The sequence below is a fragment of the Ciconia boyciana genome, chromosome 3 (genome assembly GCF_034638445.1).
Source record: "Ciconia boyciana chromosome 3, ASM3463844v1, whole genome shotgun sequence".
NCBI classification, from domain to species: Eukaryota; Metazoa; Chordata; class Aves; order Ciconiiformes; family Ciconiidae; genus Ciconia; species Ciconia boyciana.
The window spans coordinates 47,862,521-47,887,466 of NC_132936.1; the positions used below are offsets into that span (position 1 = coordinate 47,862,521).

At 35.1% G+C, this 24,946-nt stretch overlaps 1 protein-coding gene across 1 annotated transcript in view; it reads left to right on the forward strand.

The window, feature by feature from the left end:
- GRIK2 (glutamate ionotropic receptor kainate type subunit 2) overlaps positions 1 to 24,946 on the forward strand; it is a 446,579-nt gene that overhangs the window by 184,445 nt on the left and 237,188 nt on the right. The window lies entirely within an intron of this gene.

A 24,946-nucleotide genomic window follows, 5' to 3' on the forward strand; every position in this document is an offset into this window, starting at 1 on the left:
CCTGGAGCAATTTGTAACATCTTTGCTGACGGAGTTCCACTGGTCTTTAGATGTATTTTATTTTTTTTAGAAGCCTTTTCATGTTCCATTTGAAAAATAGCAAATTCTCTTTCTTGAAGATTAGTATCTTAGTTATCTATCAGTTATCTAGATGGTGTTAATTGAGCCACATAACATAGCTAATCTTCTGAAGAATCTCTTTCTACTGATAAGATTCAAAGATTTTGAAGACATTAGGTACTAAATGACAATCAATAATTTAAAAGGTTAATTTCCTCTTTGTCTTGTTTTTAGAAAATTACCCTTTTTAGAGAAAAATACTTTTTTATTCTATTTACTTGTATATAGTGTCTTGAACATGATAATTGGAAACATTTTAAATTTAATTTACTTAATAGTTCTGTTGTTCTGCACTTTTAAAGTACGATATGATGGCATCTGTATTACATTGTTCATTTCTCTAAATAATTCCAAATAAGCAAATGAACACCCACAATTTTAGAAATGTGTGAAGTATGCATCTGATTTACATATAGCTGCTGCTTATTATTGTAAGTTATTGTTTCATGCTTCCTTGTTTGCATTAATATTTTCATTCTTTGATTTTTACCTTTTTCATTTTAAAATTTGTAGCAGTTCATCTCACTCTTTGTAGTTTTATATTTTATGTATTGATCAAGGATATAATTGATCTCAAACCTTCGGATAGTTACCAAGATCAGTAGCAACAGTTACTTTATCAGAACATAATGCCATGGTCAATAAAATCATAGAATAATAAATATTGGAATAGAGTTCTGTGGGCCAGTCATATGTTTTTCATCTTTTGTGGTGCTGTAAAGATAGTGCCATTCTCAGAAAAACTTATGGTGTGAGGCAGAAACCTATTATTGCTAGTATATGACTGTGTAAGACCATACTTTACACTGTTACTTTGCCTCAGGACAGAAAAAGATAAAGAAGTGCATGAAAAACACACTCGTTTCTCTTCTGGACCCTTAAGAGCCCTCTTTGTAAATCTAAGTGGAACCAAGTATTCATACAGACTGTGATGAATATTTTATGGGGATTCTTTATGTTGATTAAGCATCTAAATGTGCTTTGATTACCTGGGTTTTAGATACCTGAGATATGCAGATAGAATTTAAAGGATATTTAAAGGCCTAATAATCTTGACAAGTGTTAGGTGCTTACAGAGCTTTTATAATTTGGCCCTTAGATACAGAAAAAACATTCAGAGGATGTCAGTTTTACCAGAAATATCTTTGGAAGGTGTAAAAGAAAGTTATGTCATGACATCATTGCACAAAGTTCTTCCTGTGCTCAGAATAAAATAAGTGGAATAAAATAAGTCATTTTATTGACTTATTATCAAGAAAATTGTTAAGTTTGTAAAATTTGACTTCCATTTCACTGTTGTTCATGTGTATTTAAAATCAGAAATGCACTCAGGGATTGAAGTTTCTACACGGATATTAATTGCTGTTATGGAGTAGCCTAACTAATAGGGGCTGAACTGGGAATTTGTTTTATTTTTGCTGGTTGATAATGACTACAGCTTATTCAGAAAAATATTAGCAATAAGCCTGCTTAATAGGAGCACATTCAGCTTGAGCCATATAGCTAAGTGCTATTTAATCAGGTATTAAAACACCTGAAACTAGATAATTTGTCAAATAAAAACCTGAGGTTTTTATATCTCTGAGCATTTAGAGACCTCAGTGAAGAGTAACTGGTTTCCAGTGGTGTAAAACCAGGCAGTTATGGATCAGAAAGTTTATAAACTCTGGTGGTGTTTGTGTTATGTCCTCCTTCCTCTGACTTTTCCACCATATGTAAATCAACTAGCCATCATGACAGAGATAGAACTATCAATTTAACTCTGACATTGCATTTCCTTATTTTTGATTCAGAGAGTTCCCAGTCTTAATTCTTATTTTAAGTTGTTTTCTGTAGGCTTGTATAACTCTCTAATTAGTGTGCAATTTTCCTCATAATTATCTGACCTTTAGTATCCCAATGCGATAAAAAGTGGGTATAAAATTTCATCTCATCTCTTTGGAATGTTCCAAGTCAAATTTCCAAGTGTGGATCCTATTGACTTCAGTTAGAATAGTTTTTCCTTTGTTTCTAGGTGGCTCCTCAGGACAGCTCTGGAAAGGGTGATGCTTTAGCACACCCAAGAAATTAGTGGTGAAAAACAAATTTTCCATCACATTTCACTCTCCTTTTAGGGTTTCTTAAGATTCTTTGTATGGGTTTTGGAAAAACAAATTTAAACTATTTAATGAATGCTACCATATTTAATCATTCTATAATTTAATAAATGTTCACTTATTTGTATAACTGTTGTGGTTTAACCCCAGCTGGCAACTAAGCACCGCACAGCCGCTCACTCACTCCCCCGTCCCAGCAGGATGGGGGAGAGAATTGGAAGGGTAAAAGTGAGAAAACTCATGGGTTGAGATAAGAACAGTTTAATAACTGAAATAAAATAAAATAATAACAATAATAATAAGTTGTAATGAAAAGGAAAATAACAAAGACAGAGAAATAAAACCCAAGAACGACAAGTGATGCAAATGAAAACAATTGCACGCCACCAACCGACTGATGCCCAGCCAGTCCCCGAGCAGTGGTCTCCTTGTCAACCTTCCCACTAGTTTTATTGCTGAGCATGCCGTCATATGGTATGGAATATCCCTTTGGTCAGTTGGGGTCAGCTGTCCCAGCCATGTCCCCTCCCAACTCCTTGTGCACCTCCAGCCTACTTGCTGGTGGGGCGGTATGAAGAGCAGAAAAGGCCTTATCTCTGTGTAAGCACTCATCCCTGTGTTATCAACAGTGTTTCCAGCACAAATCCAAAACATAGCCCCATACTGGCTACTATGAAGAAAATTAACTCTACCCCAGCCAAAACCAGCACAATAACAAAGAACCTAAATCCATTCTATTATTTAAGAGACTAACTACATCACAATTGGCTTTGTTCTTTCTGTGAATCCAGAAAATCTGTGGAAACGTTGGAAAACGTTTGCCGTGTTGTGTCAGACTGTACGTGTTTTCTTTACACAGACTTTTTGTGATAAAAGGTTTGCTTGCATAAATGTTTATAAGAATCAAATAGATATGATTTCTACTAAAGTCTAAATTAAATTAATTGGCAACTTTGAAATAAAACTTTGAATATACTTTTAATATGATACATAGAAGTCCTGAGGAAGTCTCAGTGGTCTACTTTTATTAAAGAGGCTTTTCTATCATGATTCACATACTAATAGATTTCATTTATACACTTTTGATGATTCTTTCGTATTTCTTTGTGGTGCCTATCCTCATAACATATCAATAACAATCTAAACGTGTTGCTATTCAAATATATTTGTATCTTTTTATCTCTGTCATACACTTGTGCAGAAATGCATGTGCACACATGGTATAGCTTACCAAGTTACTTAAAAGATTATATTTATTTCTTAAATCTATGAATGTCTTTTTTCCTGAGTATTCTCAGCAGTTTTGTGTTTACTTTGATCATTGTTTTTGTATCAACATCCTCTTACTAAACAGATAAAAAGAAATATATAGTGCTTTTAATAGTAAAGATCACATGGAACTGGCACATGCCATGGCCGTTGTTTCTTATAACAGAAGTAGAGGAATATGTTAATGATAATTCTGTCACAGGTAATAAGCCATGCCTTTAGAAAATACCAGAAGAAAAGAAAAGTCAAAGACCAATCTATTGCAACACTTTATCTTTCTTACTAGTAGAATTAACTGTATCTAACATTTCTCTATCTTTTTCTCATTGTCTCCTTGTTTCTTCTTGTTACCATTGGGTGAAAAAGTCCCAATGAAATAATGAATAAAATTTTTGCCCACGTTGAATCCAAAGCTGGGCTTTCTCAGACTAGAACAAACTTTGTAATGAATTCTCACTTGATCCTGCACTTCCGGACTTAATTCAGCAATACATAATAGAGTCTTTTTTTTTTTTTTTTGGCTTCTTACATGTTTCCCAATAAAATCCAAAGTGGCTCTAATCTATCACAATCTAGCTGGTAAATGTCCGTTCATTCATGCATTTCCCTGTTTCTCACCACTAATTTCACTTGTTAGCAGTTCAAAATGCACATTTATAAAGTTAGACTGTGGGCAGGGTGGGTTGTTAGCTTTTGAACTTGCGCCATCTATGAGAAGCTTAAATATACTGAACATTAAGGTAAAAAGCACCAGGTATTGGTTTGGTTGGCTGCCAGACTGGATTACCAGGGGTTTATTTATAGCTTAATCATTCTGCTAGAATGTTTAGTTGCCTAGACATCTTTTACAGGGTTATAGAAGCTGGTGTATAAAAGCAAAATAAAGACATCTGCAGAATATTTTTTCCATGTCCCAGAGACTAGTTAATTATAATATTAATTATAATTAATTAGTTTTCTGTCCCAGACACTAGTTAATTATATGAACAGCATTCAAATCAAACGAGGTTGAATAGCATCACTGAAAGTTTTGAGGTTTGCTCCAAGATAAATATTTGGAGTTGTATGTCACCAAAATGAATGGGGGTTTTTGTATATAAAATGTATGATAGATTCATGTATGCAAGTCTATGGTTCTCTAGAGGCAAGCTGCCTTGAAAGTATTTCAACATTGGAGATTACAATACAGACTGAAACTAGTCTGAAATGGAGCCTTGTGTTACAATGTTACTAAACAACTTCTAACTAGATTGAGGATCTTTAAACAATTCTCTGATATACGATACATTCATTGCTGTTATTTTTTACTAACTTTATACTAAATTCTGAAATTTGAAAGTGGTTGCTACTTAGCAACCACGTGAGAAAAATGACTTGGCATTAAAATAAACATGTTATTTTCCAACCAGAATAGGATTTCTTCTTTAAAATTAATTTATAATGTAAGTTAAGAAAAAAACGAATTAAATGAAAACATTTAATTTATGTAACTTTAGCTTTTATTTTGTAAAAAGCTTAGCTTGCAAGGGTTCATCCTGATTTAGCCTGGAACAAAAAATTGAATTTTGGATTTTCCTGCAAGATGGAAAAATTACTTAATTATGATGACTGAATATTTTTGTTAAATACTAATAGTATTGTCATCTCTACTTATTAACAGAAAGATATTCTGGAAAACAGAGTAGCAACATACTATTTTCAAGAAACTTTACTTTGATATACTTGACTTTTTATTTTTGAGTCTGTACAAGTAGCACACAAAAAGAGAAAAAAAAACCCAAACCCTGATAAATGCACTCCTACGTTTATATATGACAACTATGATTCAGACCAAGCAAAGTAGAGCATGCATAAAGTGTTATGAGTTCAGAATTCTTTTACTCTACAACTATTAATCTTCCACAGTTTTCTGTGCCTCAAGTCAGAACTTAGCATGCATAATAAAGATGACCTAACAAGCTCTGCTGCTTCATTAACATAAAGTTTTCCTTACTAATTGCTTTTGCCTGTCATCCGATTTAGCTATCTGCTTTCATCTTACGTGGAAAAGAGTGTACCTTTTCTATTCTGACTATTAATTCTATTCTTTAATGTTCACTTTAGTAGCTGTATATGGCAGGTGCAGGGAAGCACTGTGGTACTTGATGAATGCTATAGGTAAGGCCAATATTAAAGCGTTTCCTCAGAAAAATCATAGTTTGGATCTGATATGTTTTGTAGGCTGCCTAGCAGAAGGGAGCATTATTTAGTTGTGTGCTTTCTCTCTTCACTCTTAATTCTCTTGTTTAATTTTTACAAATTTTTTTTTAATTTCTCCTTTCTTTTCTGGACATAGTGTGCTTTTCAAACTTAGGTGCTCTCCACCATGAAACATTTATTTATGGTGTTTAATTTTTCTCAGCAAGTGAAAACTAGTTGTAATAAAAATTTAGAGTGATTTTAAATACTGAGAGCAAAAATGTAGAGATTTGTTGCACACCCAGGCTTACGGTTCATTTCCGTGTATGAGATTTGCATCTGATTCAAAAAAGGAGAGACGAGATTTTATGAATAAGGATTTGAAATTTTTAAAAGCTGGTGTATAGGCTTCCTTGGATAAGGAGAATAGATCCAAGGATATTTTCTTTAAATACATAACTAAAAAAGATACAAAGATCACCAGGAAAAATGCTAATACCTTCATACATTGTCCTTAATCAAAAGAATATACAAATGCATTCACTCCACAGAGCTGTCTAGGAAATTCATTTTGAAACTAGCCATTTTGAGGGATTCAGTAAAAATACTGAAGTTGTAATTGCTTTGGAATTTGAGAATGGAAATTAAAGAGAAAATAATGTTGGATTTGTAAGTGTGTAGGTATTTTCCCCTAATTAGCTTTCCATATTGGCACACCAAAAGACTTGGGGGACACATTCATATATTATATTCTTTGTTTGTTCTCTTTTTCCCCTGATTGTAAGAAAGCTTCCACTAGGCGACTTCTCAATGTCCAGACCTTATGACTGTCCTGTGAAGTCTAGTTTATCTGAATACTCATGTTCTTAGCTTTGTGGTTATGTTACTTTAGTATTCTCAGAAGTTTTGTGGAATCCAATGGTAAGACAAAGAATTGCTAAAGAAAAGATGGTGGAAGGGTGAGTATGGATGGACAACAATGGTTTATTTTCAGTTGCATTAAAGCAATTTGCTTGAAAAATCCTAAAAACCTTTAATGAATAGGACCATGTTAAATGGCCAGCTGCAATCAGGTGAAAGAGCCCGATAATCATCAGAGCCCTTTGACTTACTTTTGGTAAAGCTTTTTTAATCATGTTAAATTAATTTGGTTAATCTAATACGGTTGGAAAGCATACTTTTTTCCATGATGAACAAGATTGGAAGAGATTCAGAGGGTAAGGGAAGGCATTGAACCCATGGCACTTGTAGCTTAAAAGCCATCTGAAACTTAAAAATCTAGAATTAAAAAAAGTGATTCAGTTTTTTGTCATGATATAACCAAGGCTTAATGATGTTTTACATGAATAAGATAAATAACTCCCATGTCAGATAATTGGACATGAATCATATTGAGTGCACTCTTCTGCTGCTATGAAAGACAAGTATATATTTCCCAGATTCAATACCCTACAAAAAAAAAAACAAACAACCCAAAAAAAACCCCACAAGAATTTGAATGTAGGTGTCTCTGATCCATTTTATTCAAGGTTTAGGTGAGCAGCATAAGCCAAGAAAAGTTGTGAATAAAAAAAAATACAGCAGTGATAAAGGAAGAGGTTAGATTATAACCAAACAGTGCTAAAATTAAGTTCTTAATTACTGACTCGAGATCAGGGAGATGCAAAAATGGAAATACACTGTATTAGCGATATTAGTATTTTGTATATTTAGTTCAGTTTATTTTTTAATTTAATTTTGTTCTGTACCTAACATGGTCCAATTCAATTATGGTGTCATCCAGGGTTTTCTTTCAGCACACTTCTGGAGTTTGACTTACTCTATTCATCCTTGACGTCAGAATTTTCAGTGACTGTACAAATTGATATAAATAGTGAGATTATTACACTGGGTACAAATTCTGCACTGAGGTAGAAAGTTCTAAAATTTAGCTTTGTTTTCCTTTAGGCAAATAGACTTTTATAGTTACCTGGAGGTAAAAAACGATACATTCATTGCAAGTGTAGTATTTTCAAGCTTGTTCAGTTAGTGCTTTAATGAAGTTTAGGTGCTTATCTAGTGGTGTTAACAGAATCTAGAGCTACTTTATATCCTGCTAATTCCTGAGAGTATGATTTGATTTTTTGTTTTAAAAAAATAAATTATTTCATACTTGTTTACATTCTTGATTTGAAATGGTAATCTCTTTATTTTAGCAATGAAGTTATTTTATAGAAGATAAGACTTCCAATTTGTTGAATAACTTGTTACAAATTAGTCATTTAGTTCTGCTAACAGTAAAAGGATATTTGTGAAACTGAAATTTCTTATCTCTACCTAACAATACGGAAATAACAGTTTGGGATAGCTAGCTAAATAATAATTTAGTAACTGCTAGCAGGCACTGTGATTGGACAGAAGGATTTGATGAGAAAAAAGGTGCTGTTAAGGTTCCTGAGGGTGAAAAGATCCATAAAAATAAAAAGAAATATTCATTATAGAAATACAGCCTCAGATTCTGATTTAGAGCTTCAAAGAGGATAGCTTGTTATGTAGACAGCTTTATAATTATCCCTTTAGCAAAAGAAATTTTCTGGATTTGCTGATGAGATGTGTTTAGTAAAACAGTGTGGCAGCAAATGTATACTTCAAAGGAAATACTAAACAATTACTTATTACTGCATTACAAGCTAGGAATCTCCCCTAGGCACAGTTAACTTCATGAGCTTGGGGACTATGCAGGATTTCATGCTGTAGATGTTTTAGAAATGATATGTCAGCTATTTTGGGAATTAATTGCATTATTAAATATTTGACTTCTGTATGTAGTCTTTCTTGGTATTTTAGGAGACAGGATCTATCAGTAACTTGTGATCCTATCCCAAAGGAAAGATACGCCCAAGTGTTGTATAGCATTTAGCAGAAATTGCAGCTTCTCTCCTATGGAAGATTTCATAGAATTTCAAGCTCCTATCCAGTCTGGAAAACTAGCTGAAGCATAGGTTGTTTTTTGAAATAGGAACTGAAGTGCTTTAATCAGGAAATATGCAAGTGTCTGCACTGTATGAAATTTAAAGTTTGAGGACTGTAACCCAATATACCATAATCTGTCAAAGAAGATAGTTTTCTTAGGATATGCATTCTGAAATTCAGTTTAATAGTTTCTTTATACACTGTATTTATTGTAACTTTTCCTGAAAAGTGAACCAAAAGCAAGATTACTTTTATTCTGTTTCTTTGCTGTTATGGTTAAAGAATGTTGTCTTTAGGAACGGCATAATCAATTAAAGCTGCTAATCAGCAGACTTATTTGCAGGAATGAACAACTCTAGCAATCATTATGGCTACAGTTGTAGGATGTGGAATGGTGACAGTGTAGCCATATTAGGTTAAGCAGCAATGTAAATCATTCAATTTGTGGAGAGAAGGGACCATTAATTTAGCTCTTACTGTGTGCGCATCAGCTTCACAGTGGCACTGCCTGTTAGGGCTGGTATGTGCTCAACTCACTAGTGAGGTTTAGAAGTATGTTCTAGGTAAAATCCCGGTCCTTTGGAAATCAGTATTTGTGTGTAATTTGGCTAACCTTTAGCGTGTGACATGCATGCCAGGCTTAGATATGGTAATGCAGATGAACTGAAGAGTTGATTTTTTTTTTATGGAGTATTAAATACTACGTACTGTAATGGAGTGAAAAAGAATGAAAATTGTATGTAAATATTTGTCTCTGAATATTCAAGTGGTTAATTTGGGCATAGTTTGGTAAGCTCTGTCTGTCTTCATTCATTATATACTTCTGATTTATGGAAAACAAGAATGTGTTATTTCTTTCTGTTACTGATTAATACTTACTAATTACTAGACCAGTTGACATAGCTGGTAGAAATAAACAAGCTTCTGGGCATACCATCCTCTCTGCTAAAGACCTGAAGGGGTATGTGCTTGAATGTTTTTCTATTTTTTTCCATTTCCAGAGGTATATAGATTTGTCTAATGAAATATATTACTTCTCCCTATAAATGTTTTTTGGTTATCTCCTTAAGCTGCAGCACACTAATTTTAAATGGGTTCATATAGTACACGTAGACTTCATGGGGACTTTCATTCAGATCAGATATATAGTTATTGCTTAAATTCATTTTCCTAAGGGATAACTCTGTTTCCTGTCCAGAACATTGTGGACTCAGTTTTAGTGCTTTCCAGATGCCACAGGATATTGTGCCTGGCCTCCACCTGCCCTTCCAGAATACCACAGGTCTCCTATAAGTCCAATGTCATGTCTGCCCACCTTCTGTGGATGCTTTGCGTATCCTTGAATATTTCAGATGGGGCTATATGCCTGCATTTAGGCTGCTTAAGCTTCTAACTAGAATTGTAGCAGTGAATATATTTTCCACTTAAACAGTCTAGTAGGAATACAGTTGCCACAAGCACACATACAGAGCTATTAAACAGTGCCTAGGAAAAGTCAAGCATCAACCTGAATCTGCATGTGAATACCTTTATGTCAGGCTGGAAACAAAATTAATGTGCTTTAATTATTATACATTTTCTTTGTGAATTTGAGGCCTCTGCTGCTCCAAGCCACATTCAGCATAGGAAATAGGTGAAAAAAATAACATACTGAATGCACTAAACTGAATTAAGTATTATGATGCTGTGAAACAGAGATTTCAGATATTACAGTTTTTAGACTCTTCATACTCCCACTTCCCAAGGCCTGAGTATATGCATAGTATGTTAATAGCAGAGATAAAGCTGTATCCTATTTCAGATAACAAGAGGCTGTGTAATGTCCTGGAAATAAATATTAAACTTTCAAAAAATTCCTTATTTTGATCTTATAGAATCATTTATTCAAGCCTAGTGGTGAAATGCTACTAGGAAAGTATTATCTTGTAAAGGATATTCTGTGCATGTAATTTCTCTCCATATTGTTTATAAAAACAAAATCTCTTTTTATCTCTTTTTGTCATATGTAGCAATGGATGTATTATTCAATTCATCTGTTTATTGAGCTGTTGATTGAGGCCTTAGTTCAACAAACTGTTCAATGTGCTTTCTTGCTGACAAAGCAATACGAAGCTTGTTGGTAGTCCTATTGAAGTCAACTGGACTACTTTGGGACTTAACGTGTAGTATATAATTTGCGTAAATGGGTCTTCAAAGGTCGCTCATGTAAAAAAAATGGTTTTATGTAAGTTACTTTGTTACACTCCTTCACTCTCTTATATTGAGCGAAGACAGAATTTAAAGGTATTTCTGAGCACAGGGGGCAATCCTTTTTCAGTCTTTTTATGATAAATGACATAGTTAAGAAAATACCGCTTTGCAAATTGTGTATGCCCGATGATATGATTGTTCTCAATGTTGTTTGCATAAAAGATAAATAGTATTAGCTTTAGACTATTTTGGATTTCTTAGCCTTCTATTTACTTAAAATACAGGACAATTATTCTGATGTAATTCCAAAATTTGAGTAAGATTGTAGTTAGAATCCAAATAAAAATAACTGTATCTGAAGGAATAGTCTTGTCTTTCAAGACTGCTGAAAATAAACCTTTTTTTTTTCATTTATTCATCTTCAAACTGAAAAAACCCACCTTTTTTTATTACAGTGGTCATCATTTCTGTCATAGTCCCTAGGGTGCTTCACACAGTGTGATTCATGTTAACATGAATGCTGGAAGTAGGAAGTCTTCCTGGGCACGTAGTTTTGCAGAAGTGCATGTCTAGAATTGAAGTCAGGGAACACCAAGCTAGCAGCTGGAGAACTGCTGGCCAGTTATTTCATGAAGTTGCTAGACTAATTTAGAAGGTGATGTCCACAAAATTTCCTGACTGGACTGTCCTGGACTCCTTGGAGAAAACTGGCATACCTATAGACACCTTTTGGCCAGTGGGTGGATTTTATAGAATCATAGAACAGCCCAGGTTGGAAGGGACCTTGAAAGATCATCTTGTCCAGCCTTTCATGGGAAAGGGAGGCAAGATGAGATTATCTTGCACCCTGTCCAATTGTCTTGAAAACCTCCAGTGATGAGAACTCCACCATGTCCCTGGGGAGTTTGTTCCAGTGATTGTTCTCACTGTAAAAAATTTCTTTATCAAGATGAAACCTCTTCCAGTGTACCTTGTACCCATTGCGCTTTGTCCTCATCATGTGTCTTCTTGTGAAGAGAGAGCCTCTGTCCTCTTTGTAGCTGCCCTTTAAGTACTGGAATACTGTGATGAGGTCCCCCTGAGCCTTCTCTTCTCCCGGGAGAAAAGACCTAGCTCCTTTAGTCTTTCCTCAGAGGGCAGATTTTCCAGCCCTTTGATCATCTTTGTGGTGCTCCTTTGGACCATCTCCAGTGTGTCCATGTCTTTTTTGAATTGGGACTGTAACTGGACAGAGTACTCCAGGTGTGGCCTGACAAGTGCTGAGGAGAGTGGGATGATCACACCTCTACCTCTGTTAGTAACGCCCCTGTGGATGCAGCTGAGGATCCAATTTTCCTTTGTTGCTGCAGTGGCTCACAGCTGACTCATGTTCAGCTTGATGTCCACCAGGACTCTCAAGTCCCTTTCAGCAAGGTTGCTCCCCAGCCACACAGATCCTAGCCTGTACTGGGCTCTTTGGTTATGTTGTCTTTGCACTTGTCTTTGTTAAACTGCATACAGTTCTTGCTAGCCCATCCAGGTCTTTCTGTAAGATGGCTTTCCCTTCTGACATGCCCCCTTACCGCTCAGTTTAGTGTCGTCAGCAAACTGTTTAGCAATGGGCCTATGTTTTCCCTGTGCTTCGCCTTACTGATCATGAATCTGAAGAACCCTTTCTTGTTGCTCCTGACATCTTTGACCAATTTCAGTTCTAGCTGAGCCTTAACTTTCCTGACTGCATCCTTGCATGCCTGGCAACGTTCTTGTAGTCCTCAATGGGTATTTGGCTGCCTTTCCATAGCTGGTATACTTCTTTTTTTGCTTTTAAGCACACCCAAATGCTCATTGTTAAGCCAGGGTGGTCTTTTGTTCTGCCACCTTCCTTTTACTTTGTAGGGGATGGACTGTTCTTGTGTTTCCAGCAGTTTGTTCTTGAATAACTCCCAGCATATGCAAGCACCTTTGCCCTCCATGGATGCTTCCCATGGAATTCCTCATAGCTGGGCTCTGAGGATATTGAAGTTGGCTCTTATAAAATCCAAGTCTTTGTCCTACTATTGATCTTCATTGTGCTCAGCTTAAACTCCACAATGTTATGACCGCTGTATCTGAGATTGCCCATTGTAGTTATGTTGTCAAGTAAGTCTCCTCAGTTTGTGAGCAGTAAATCTAGCAATGCACTGTTCTTAGTTGGCAAGTCCAGCAACTGTAGCGGGAAGCAGTCCTCAATGCATTCCAGGAACCTGATGGACAACTTACGTGCCGCTGTGGTGTTTTCCCAACAAATGTCCAGGTAATTGACATCCCTCATGAGGACCAGGTTCTGTTGGTTTATGGTTGTGTATAGGGGCAGGGGGAAATAATTCAGCAACATACTTGCATATTTATAAACTTTAAAGTCTACTGTTGATACATGTACCAACACAATGTATATAAAATTACATAGAAACCAATTTAGTAATGATACTTTGAAGAAGAAAGTGCCGTAACATTTTTTTGTCCTCTGAGCATTAAGCTTATTTGAGGGTTGATTTGATGTTGGATTTTTTTGCCATTAATAGAATATACCTCTATGAAGCACAATACAAGGGAACATACCTCTGTGATCTTCACAACTTCTGTGTCCTCTATGAATATTTCTGCTCTGTTTCTGCCTCTGAAGAAGTTTTTCATTCTTAAATTTTCTTTTTTTTTGAAAAAAAAAAAATATCAGGCACATAGGAGTATCTGCTATAGAGTTGGATACATTTGTTTTCAACTTCTAGTTGAATATGGAAATGTAAACACTGACATACCACTTTCTGTTTGAAGACCACTGTCGTGCATGTAATGTCCTCATTCTGAAGTTCATTGCATGATCATGAATTGAAAAACCAAAATCTATATTCATGGAAGGAGATGTTTCTGTCTTGGATTGAAAGATTTATAGCAACATCTGGGAGCAATTAGAAAGGCTTCTTTGTTCTTTGGCACAGTTAGGTCTTCCTGTCTTTGTACAAGGCAAAGATGTGCTTAATGATTTCTATTAGTAAATACTTAGATTTGCCGCAGTTTTGCAATTAACAATGAAAATAATAACACAAACCTTTTCTTTAAAATTGAATATTCCTCTAATAATGTTAATACAGGTAGGGTTCTCTGTCTTCATTTGCTGGGTTTAGTCCTGAGACTGTATTCTAGGTCTTATGAAAAACCGAAGTATACAAAGAAAAATAAATATACCTTTTATTGAAATTTGTCAAGTTGCATCAGAGAGTATTGTCTCTGTGTTTCTTTTAGCATTGAACGTTTAGGTTTCTTTGACTATTGTTCCACATTTGGCCTACACATTGACTAAATACATGTCTTAGGTAAAGGTCATCAATTAAGAACAGACACCAGCAATGTTAGGAAATTTTTTTTAAACAATTTAAAGGGGTTTAAATGTGAAGATCTTGAAAGAAGTTCTCTTTAAATGAAAAGTAAGTCATAAGGTCTTGAGCACAGCTGTGTCATATAAAGCAAACTTTTATTTGGTTTGTTTATAAATTGCAACATAAGGAGCTTTATATGTAGTTTTGCAAGGTTGAACATAAAGCTCAGGTTTACTTTGGTTATGAAAAAATATTTTGTTAGCATTTATAAGCATTAAATCTACTAATGTAAAAAGAAGTCAATGCTGATTCTGTCTTTTAGACATGGATGTAGAATACTGAATGACATTGTAGTGGATTTAGTGACTACAATTTGTCTAGAGAAAGACAAGAAAAAAGTGAGGATTATGCTCTTTTCTGCACCCAGATAAAGTGTGCCTGTTTGTTTAATGAAATCAGCTGTATTAGGTTAAAAGTAAAGGTACCTGTCAATTTTATTGAAGTTACTCTGAATTTGATGAGATCAGATTATCATTTAAGGTTTATTCCTAAAAAACCACCATATGGGTTATACTTGGAAATATACAAATGAAAGAAGAATAAAGTGAAAGTGTAAAATGTGGAACACTATAATAAAGTGTATATATACTGAAGTTTAGCTTTGACACAGTAAAATTCAGGAAGAATAAAATGGTAGAAAGTCAGTGAGTTTTGTTAGCTTTTGCATCACTGCTAGCAGTTCTCTGAGGCAAAGATCATACTCCTTTCAAAAAGCTGTGAAGAAAGAAATTCATAAAGGTGATGCTTGAGTAAAAATGTATTGATGAATGAGAGATCAGACAAGGGAGAGGGGATTCCAGGAGTAAAAATTACAAGCAGATTTTCAAATTTTTATATATAAAAGTATTTGCTTTTCTTTATCTTGTGGATAGTAGCATATGTTCCTTTTACTTTTGGTCAGAATAGTCTTGGGAATCAAAATGTTTAGATGATCTAGGTGAAGTTTATTTAATGCCGTTGGTTAGAATCAGAATGTCAGGGACCTGTATTAATTTACAAGATCAAGGGACAAAGTCCATCAGTAGAGCAGTGGGAGGTAAAGCACTATCAGCAGAGAATCTTTACTATCTGAACACCAGGTATCATAGTTACAGAAAAATACTGAAGGGCTTTTCTGGGAATATAAATTAGCAACAACTAGCCAACCAGATCTAACACAAGATTTACTAATGATTTTCTCCTAAAGAGTGAGCTGTTCCCTGAGAAGATGTGTTTCTATCTCTTCATTTGCAGAGATGTGTTCATCTTTCCAGAACTGCTAAAGTATTGTTTTCTTTGCATTCCATAAGTTGTGATAATTTTGAAATGCAGTACCTAATTTTTGAAACAGTTTGCATTATTACAGGTAGGTGATTAAGATTCAGCCAAGTGCAGTTCAATGTAAGATGTTAAATGGAAAGATGGAAATGTAAGATGGAAAATGTTGCAAATGTTTTCATTTAAGGCTTTGTAATAATGTAAAAAGTTACTGGTTTTTTTTTTTTTTTTACTATAAGCATTTTTAATTTTTGTGTGTGTGTGATAGAAACATCACTGGGTACAACCCGTTGCACATCATAGAATGATGCGGTCAGTTAGGCTTCCTCAATGTGACTTTACCCCCTTAAAAATGGATTCTTAGCATGACTCAAACAGAAGATTGAAGCATTTCAAATACTACATTTAGAAGCATGAACAGAAAATATACAGTAACTTCTTTGTATAAGAATGACCTTGATAAACTGGAACAAGTTCAGCAGAGGGCCACCAGGATTGTCAGGGCTGAGGGACTGGAGCACTTGCACTATAAGGAGAGGCTGAAGGAACTAGCCTGGGGAAAAGAAGGGCTGGTGAGGACCTAACAGCAGTCCCTCAGCACCTGCAGGAGGTTATCCAGAAGACAGAGCCAAGCTATTCCCAGCAGTGCATGGCGTGAGCGTAAGAGCAAAGGCATAAACTGAAAGAAGAGAGGACTGGATATAGGAAGAAACTTTTTCACCATGAGAAAAGTAAGCAGTGGAACAGATTTCTCAGAGAGGCTGTGTAGTCTCCATCCTTGCAGGTTTTCAAGAGCTGATAGTTCTGAGAAACATGGTCTGACCTCAGAAGTGACATTGCTTTGAGAAAGGGGTTGGACTAGGGAAGTCCTGAGGTCTCTTCAACTTGAATTATCTTACAATCTTTAATTTATACACAACAACTACTTGTGTCTGTCCTCTGAGAGATTCATCTCCAGTAGCTCTGTAGAGCACTATTTGATCTGAGGGAACCTCTCCAAAAGCAACAGCAGTTAGAGCCATGAAATTGAAGCTGTACTCATATTCCTGAAGAAGAATTGTAGCTTAATCACACAGACATCATATAGTTGGTAAACCAGAGTACCAGTTCTTCCTTTTCTTCTAGAAGTTACCCTTCTGTTTTGGGAGAAGCATCTGCATCACTTCCTATTTTGCTTGTATTCTAATCCTAACGGGCATGTGAATTTTTCAGGTTACAACAAAACTTCATTAAATATAGTGTCATCTCAAATAGAATTTTTCAAGCTTTTACAACCACAGAAGATGTGTTAGAATATATCAATCATGATATTATCAGACTAATGTTAATATCAAAAAGCTTAGTGAATTAATTCAGTAAAAAAAATGATATAGTGATAGTTGCATTTCTAAAATGCAACTAAAATGTGCTTTTGTTGGATGTTTATAAGACATGTTGGTGATCTTTGTCAGACAGTCAAGTTGCTGATCATTACAGCTATCCAGCCACACAGACATAATTATGTCCCAAACAAATGAACTTTAAAAGTACTGGGAATTTAAAAGGGTCCAATATTTAAAATTATGAGCACACCATAAAAAGAAACAATGAGAAACCCAATAATTCCATGTTCTGTTCAGAGCTTGGCTGGTTTGCTGTATTTTACTGTAACGATAATCATGAATTGAGCTTGTCTACGCTGTACAGTTGTAAGCATAGTGGTTAATCTGCCTGTCTCCTTTCTATGCAGCTGCTGAACAGGCAACCTTGCGGAAAGCTTGGTGGTAAACCATGTAGAGCCTTTCCAGGAATGGCTAGTGGTCTGCTAAATCATCCAGCAGTGGCTTGGCATATTCAGACATAGTCTTTCATGGTGGTGACCATGTCTTAGGCTTCATTTGTTTCTGTTTGCAGATAAACTGCCCAGAGAACAAGTTTAATATCCTTTGCCTGTGCTTCAGAGTGAACTGTACATACATACCTCCTAATGAAGAAGATGCCTAAACAGTATGTGTGGAATTCACCTCTCCTGACTTAATCTGTGTAAACTTCAGATGTCTAGTAATTGCCTATATTTCCTTTGCAGTCAGTAGAGAAAGAGTACAGAAATTTGTCCAAAAAAGCTGCATAGACTGTATTACTGAAGAGGTGTCTATAGAGAGCCTAGATGATTGGCTGACCGATTTTAAATGGCTGAACTTAGATGAAATTATTCCTTTCTGATGTATGGGGGTTTTGCACATACAGAACCCCCCCTCGTTTTTATTTTATTATTCTTCAACTTTTGATGTTGTGTTTACAGTTCTAATCTGCCTTGCTTGTAGCTCTAAGGAGATATGTATTCTTTAATTTGGACTATATTACTTTAGTACCCTATCTTGAATCAGTGACTACATACATACCAAGGTGATGACATATTTTGATAAACTAACTAAAAATACACTAACAGTACAGTAGAAGTTGTAAGTAAATAAGATCACTTGTTCTGTGCTTCCCTAAAACCACAAGAATATTGTTGCTTTCAAGGCTGGTTCCAGGATGTCTGTTGTCAGTACTGTCTCAATTTTTCTATCAGTGTGTTCTCTTTTAATTGTTGTGGACTCTTGCAGATTTTACCACTTGAAGGAACTTCTTAACAGTTAATCTGGTTGGATAGGACTTAGGTAGCAAAGTTAATAACCATGTCAGAAACTATAGCACTCTACACTACTTTCTTCCTGGTGACGTTTAGAGAAGACTCTCACTCCTTATCTGTCCAAACCAACCTACGCATATTTTGTAGAGACCTGACGAAATTATCTCTTCTCATGTTGCACTCTGCAAACCCAAACAATTTAGATCTTGCCAGAGATGGAGAGAGGGAGGAAGGAGTTTTAAACTCTTAAGATAGATATAGCAATTCTCTATGTCAGAAAAGTAGACAAAGCTCCAGGTCTTTTCTTTTGATAAGATCCTAATTGTCTAAAGTACTAAAAATGTTTATGAGGTTCCATAGGATTTTCAGATTAGCCAGAGGCTGCACTGCAGAAGCTAGTAAGCCAAATCTCCATGGGCCAATTTATTGTAATGCTATTCTTTCAATATGTCTACTCCTTATTATCTGGACCACAGCAAGAATTTGAGGGTTGTTTTAAAAAAAAAAAAAAAAAGAAGAAAACAACAACTACATTTCAGTACTAGTCCAACAATTCAGGTCACCTAGAGGTCTCTAACTAGTAAGATAATATTATTTACATATATCTGTTTATGACTTATTCCAGTGGAGTAGTGCCCTGTGGGAAGACAAACTAGGGGAGAAAAAAAATTTTCTGAGTAAGTATGAGCCATCAAGTAGGCCAAGATTAGATAATGAGGCCTTCAACAGCCAGTAATGGAATAACATTAAGTCTTTTGAGTTCACTAGGCTGTTGGATGTGCTAATGGAGGTACCATGCTGGGAAAGCATACATTTTAGTAGGAATTTCTTATGAGGGGGTGATTGCACATTATGATATGAATAGCTATGCTAAATGCATGGAAATTTTCTGCCAGAAAATTAAGGGCCCCTCTACCAGATAATGGCTCACTGGAGGAATTTAATAGTTGTGAAGCAAAATCTCAAAACAGATTATTTTCTATTTAATAGTTCATTGACTTTCCTCCTAGAGTCTTTATCTCCACCATGATGGCTGTGGTCTATTTTCATTTCGTAATCAAGCCCAAGCTGTTTTGGTATGACTTGGGAAAGTACTTTGTTGTTAGAAAGAGGTTTAATTCATTAAAGTATTATGTTTTTCAGTTCAGGTGTAGTTACTGATTTTGGTTGGATTTTCACTAGTGTGCCTGAATAGATATTGCATAATACATGAAATTGTTTTATTCAGTTTTGCCATCCATAAATGCTACCCTGTCTTCAGTATAAATTTCAATATCTTCTGGTATCCATTTGTGTCTCCAAACATTTAATATTTCCTGCATAGTTCTAATATATGGTTCTGCTATGAAGTCTTCATAATTTTTTTTTGTGATTAATTATTAAGCTTTTAGAAGGATAAATGCATTAATGTTGCTTCTGACACCTGGTAAAAATTATTAGTGTTTATAGCGTACTGTGAGCAGATATATTACTTCCAAAAATAAATTAAAAAAAAAAAATCTGATTAAGAGGTTTTTCTTTGTAGTGCTAACTGTCCTTCTCACTCTTCTGCTGATATTTCTGACCAGACAAATAGCTTACCTATTTTTCTCTCAACTACAATAGCAAAAGCCCTACTTTTCTAGGAACAGCTATTCTGCAAAAATTTTCCATTCTATCATTCAGTAAAAGATGCTTGGAGAGAAAGACATAAATAATCTGCATGTATCAAACAATATAGAAAAGCAGATGTTGTCCAGAGTGACTGGAGTAGATTATCTCTATCCATTGTACACCATGCTAAACTCGCTGCCCTGGTTTCTTTATAAAACCTACCCATGAATCACTAACTGAAATTTTATTGTAAAATCAGAATTATTTTCCCTTGATGTAGGGAAAATTATGATTAAGAATCTGTAGTTTTCAGAAATATGTGTAGCAAGGGAGGGCTTGTACCTAGAGCAACAAAAGCATAAATCATGAGACTTTAATAAACATAAAACTATAGAATCATAGAATCATCAAATGGTTTAGGTTGGAAGGGACCTTCAAAGCTCATCTACTCTGCTGCTGTAGGCAGAGACATCTTTCACTAGATCGGGTTGCTCAAAGCACTGTCCAACCTGACCTAGAACACTTCCAATGACGGGGCATCCAGAACTTCTCTGGGCAACCTGTTCCAGGGTCTCACCAGCCTCATCATAAAGAATTTCTTCCTTATATCCAGTCTAAATCATTCAGTTGTCTTAAAACCTGATGTGAGAAACTTCCTTTCTAAAAATTAAACTTTCACAGGTATACTAAATTCTAAAGTCTAATCAAATTGTGTTATAGAATCATAGAATCATTTAGGTTGGAAAGGACATTTAAGATCATCAAGTCCAACTCTTAACCTAACACTGCCAAGTCCACCACTAAAGCATGTTCCTAAGTGCCACTCTACACTTCTTTTAAATACCTCCAGGGATGGTGACTCCACCACTTCCCTTGGCAGCCTGTTCCAATGCTTGACAACCCTTCTGGTGAAGAAATTTTTTGTATGTATATAATGTGTCCTATGTAAACATTTGAGTGGAAAGGGTTGTAAAGTACAAAGTACTATCAGAAATGTGAGATGTATACCCCTTTGTGTTCCATACAGTTTCAATTCCGATACCTGGGTGTGTCAGGTACGTTTCCTTCTGGTGCCTGCAGAACTGTAAACTGGACCAATGAGAGCAAGAAGTAGCAGGTGCACAGCTCCTTTTTTTGACTGTGAATTTCTTGCTAGAGCAAAATTACTGCAGAGCATAGGACTACATTATAGAATAAGAGAAAGTATGATCTGCGTAAGTTCCTTTTGATTTTTAGTGCTTCATTTGGGATGCTTCTCTATCTTGGGCTTGTAAACCCACTAAAATAATTATCTCCTTTAATACCTCTATTATTTTTCTCCTACCCTCTCTCTCTAATATGTTTCTCACACCAATATTTAATTCTAGTTTTAGGCTGTACCTACTTTGAAAAATGCAATTTGAATACTTGGAGTAGGTTTTTGAGCAGTGTCATCTGTGCTGAGCTAGTAATATCTGGCTCTTTGACAGTGTTGATTCAATGATTTCTTGTAGCACTAAAGGTAGTAGAGGTGAACTGTTTTCACAAAGAAAAATATTCAGTAGGCAATAGACTTCTTACCAGAAGTAAATCTCCAGTTACACTACTGCTGGCTTTATGACCACAGTCTTAGCTTTTGGTTGTTGTGCAAGCTTGTGATATTACTTTGGAGAAATTGGAATGATTTGGGGTACCTGATTGGTAGATAAACTATTTATGTGTCTATCTGATAAATATAAACAATGTTCAGAGAAGTAAAATAATTTGTACTTAAATGACCATAAAGCAACAATCATTCTTGGAACTTTAATGAGTATCAATTAAATACCCATTAGTGTGCATCCAGGATGCAGAAATGAAAGTTGTGTTTTCACAATGGCTTGATGAAACTTATGAAAAATCCCCAAATAAAGAATTAATTAGAGAGAATTTACTATTTAAGCTACTTTATTTGAAAAATGTATCTTCCTTTTGTTGGGATTACTGATTTGGTTTCCCTTAGGCATTATGATTGTTTATTGATTTTTTTAAATAAGATGACGCTCATGAAACTGAGATGATCTGTTCTCTTTTCTACACACTGGTATTTCAGAAAGTGGCTAGAGTACTGGTAGATTTAAGTTCTAAGCATTCACTTAGTACTGCATTGCATGAACCTAGCAAACGAATTAAAGATAAAACCACTCTGATATCGCACATAGACTGTTCCTCGTTGGAGAGTTGAATTTCACCATGTTTTTGGATTTCAATGCTTACATGACTAATAATTGCTTTGGCCTTTCTTCAGATTCCTGTTCTCTACAAACAAGAGGGAATTTTTAAAAAAGGCAGGTGTTTCTCATGAGATAAAGAGAAGATAAAGGAATAAACCAGACTGAGAGTTAAGTTCACACTCTCTGCTGGTCGATTGGCAGCTAGGAGTGACAGAATTCTGTTGTAGGCATTTACTATAGTACATTGCCCTCTTAGCAATATTGCTTTGACTGCCACAGTAAATATCCCTATGGATGTTAATAGATCACCAGAGATGACCTGAGTTTTCACCAGGATCACCAGTCATCGAAATAAGTTTCTAATGCCTCAGTGACTCCCTTTCATATGCCTGAGCGAAAATTCTCACAGGAAGTCCATATCTAGGTAATAATAATAATTGTAATAAAGCTACAAAGAGTTTCACCTCAAAAAAGTCTAAGAAAGAACTTTTTTTAATGAAGCATTAAAATACATTCTCACTGAGGAATTATTTTCTTCTCACTGGGGATATTTTAGGTAAAATAGAAGCATGCAGTATTAAAAATACTTGCAAAAGCATATGAAAGTATTTTAATCATCTTGGGAAGAAGATGCTTTCTGTAATTAAAATACCAACAGAAAAGAATCCCTATAACCTTGTCCATCCTGAAACTGAAAACAGAGCATATAATTCATAAATGTTTATTATACTGAAAACAAATTCTGTTTCATGACCATATTGAGCTTACATAATTCTTGGTGGAAGTTCAGACAGAGAATTGCCCATAGTGGTAAAAGCATTGACTAGTGTATATTTGTCACAATATATATTCACAGCTTGAATTTTGCGTGAGCTGAAATTTCTTTGCCCTACAGCAAGTTTTGGATTTTATTTTATTTTTTGGATTTTACTTCTGGCAATACGTAAATGTGCTTCTGAATTCCAAAAATAACATAGAAAATTGCTGTATTTCTTATGTTCTGCTTAGACCATTATGAGTTGGCACTGAAGTAATACAATGGATATACTGCTTTTGCTGCCAGTAGTGTGAACCTGGCTGCTTGATTGAGTCTACTTTCATTCCATTGTTACAATAATATAAGTAGTACCTTGAGCACTAGCAGTAAGGAAGCCTTGTTTCCTATGGATTTGTGTCTCCTAAGTGATTAAGTGGTGTGTACAGCAGTAACAGTTGTCACGGAATTTTTAAAATACAGTTAGGGCATCTCTCTTGTGTGAATTCTCAGGAAGTCAAGACTGATGAGGCACCCGTTTCCTCAGTGAGGTATTCAGCCAGGCTTCTCTTCTTTGCCTCTTTTTATCTAGGACTTTCATATGTGTGAAACCTCTATCCTAGTATCACATCTGGAAAAATGTGGAGCCCCCTTTTCTAACACATTCCCCTCCACTGCTGTTGCCCTTTCTCTCTTTGACCTACCTTCTGATGGCTGACATAAGAGCTGGCTAAGAGTGTTCATCCATATTTTGTCCTATTCTTTTTTTGTGTTTTGAAAAGTTATGCCAGATATTTTTAATGTTATATATAAATCCATTAAAACTTCCTTTACCACTGTCTACATTGATGGCTATTTCTTGAACATTGCTACTACAGTATGTTAAAAGAGAGAAATGGGGTAGAAGTGCAGAGAAAGAGAGATTGATTACTTAGATGTTAAATGTTTATACTGTAAAACTGTCTTTTCTTTTTTTCCACCACAAAAAACCCAAACCAGTAAAAATATTAATAATAAAAAAAATTAAAACGTAAAGATTTAGCAGAATATATGCAAGTTATCATTGGTTCAGTTAAGCGTTTGTGCTAGTGTTTTAAATATTTCTCCATGTACAAAGATCTGTTCTAGTGTCTCCTGACTCAAAAATGTGCTTTTTATAATATCATGTATTTGCTAACAGCTACCAGATGTTTAGTGTTAGTATTACTTTATATGTTCAGTCATAGTCTTGCAAATGATCCTAACACCCAGTCAGAGATGGTATGTATAACTATTATACATACTGACTATAGTTTCAGTCCTTGGCAAATTTGCTGTAACTGATAGTAATGGTGCTGTAATTGTTTATCTATGATACAAATGTTGAGGAATAATTAGTTTCTTACAGGCTATTAACCGCTAGAGACATGTATTTAAAATTTAACATTTAGAAATAAGAGTTAAATACCATTTCTGTACATAGGAATAAACTCCATACTTTCTATTACTGTTTATTGCTTAATTTATGATATTTCATATAGTAGGTAATGGTCAGAAGGGCCATGCCTCACTTTAAAATTTGAGTTTTGTTTGTTGATGAAAATACCACCCACCCTGCCCAGAACCCAAACAAAAATTAATTAGCATATTTTTCTACTTGATTTATTTGACTTACTGTTTAATCCCCACTGATTATGAAACTGTTTTCTTCGATATTCATAACGCGTGCCATCCAGCTCCCTTGCTTGCTGTGAACTTGTAACCCCCTTCAGTATGTGATTGATGAATATAAAATTGAATCACAGAGCACAAGAAAGGTGGTATAAACATGACTATACAGACATGATCTATAGGTGCAGTCTCAAAAATATATCTGAGACTGGAGTTTTCAGAAACTGACTTTGAATAGGACTGGACTGCTTTCCAGCATGCCATGATATGAAGAAACTGCCTTTGCAGGATCAGATTTGTTATGTTCAGAGAGAAGCAGTGTATATGTATAACCTCACAATCATTTGATCACTAAACTAATGACTTACTCTGTCCTGAAGGTGCTGGCAATGGCTGAAACCAGAGGGGAGAGGAGTAAAGGTTGGCAAATTGGCAAAATAATGCTAATTTGAAGCATACACATTTTAAGACTTAAAATGTGTTTTAACAAGAATTTGAAACCCAATGATGATTATTTGTAGGAATTCATTTATATGTTAAATGTATATTAGAATTTGTGTCCATTTTTGTAAGATTAAGTTGTATGTATATTTTCAGTTTTTACCCTATATTTCTGAGGAACATACTTTTAAAAATCAGAATTGATATTTGCAGAATAACTTGAGCAAACAAACTTAAAGAATGGTGAA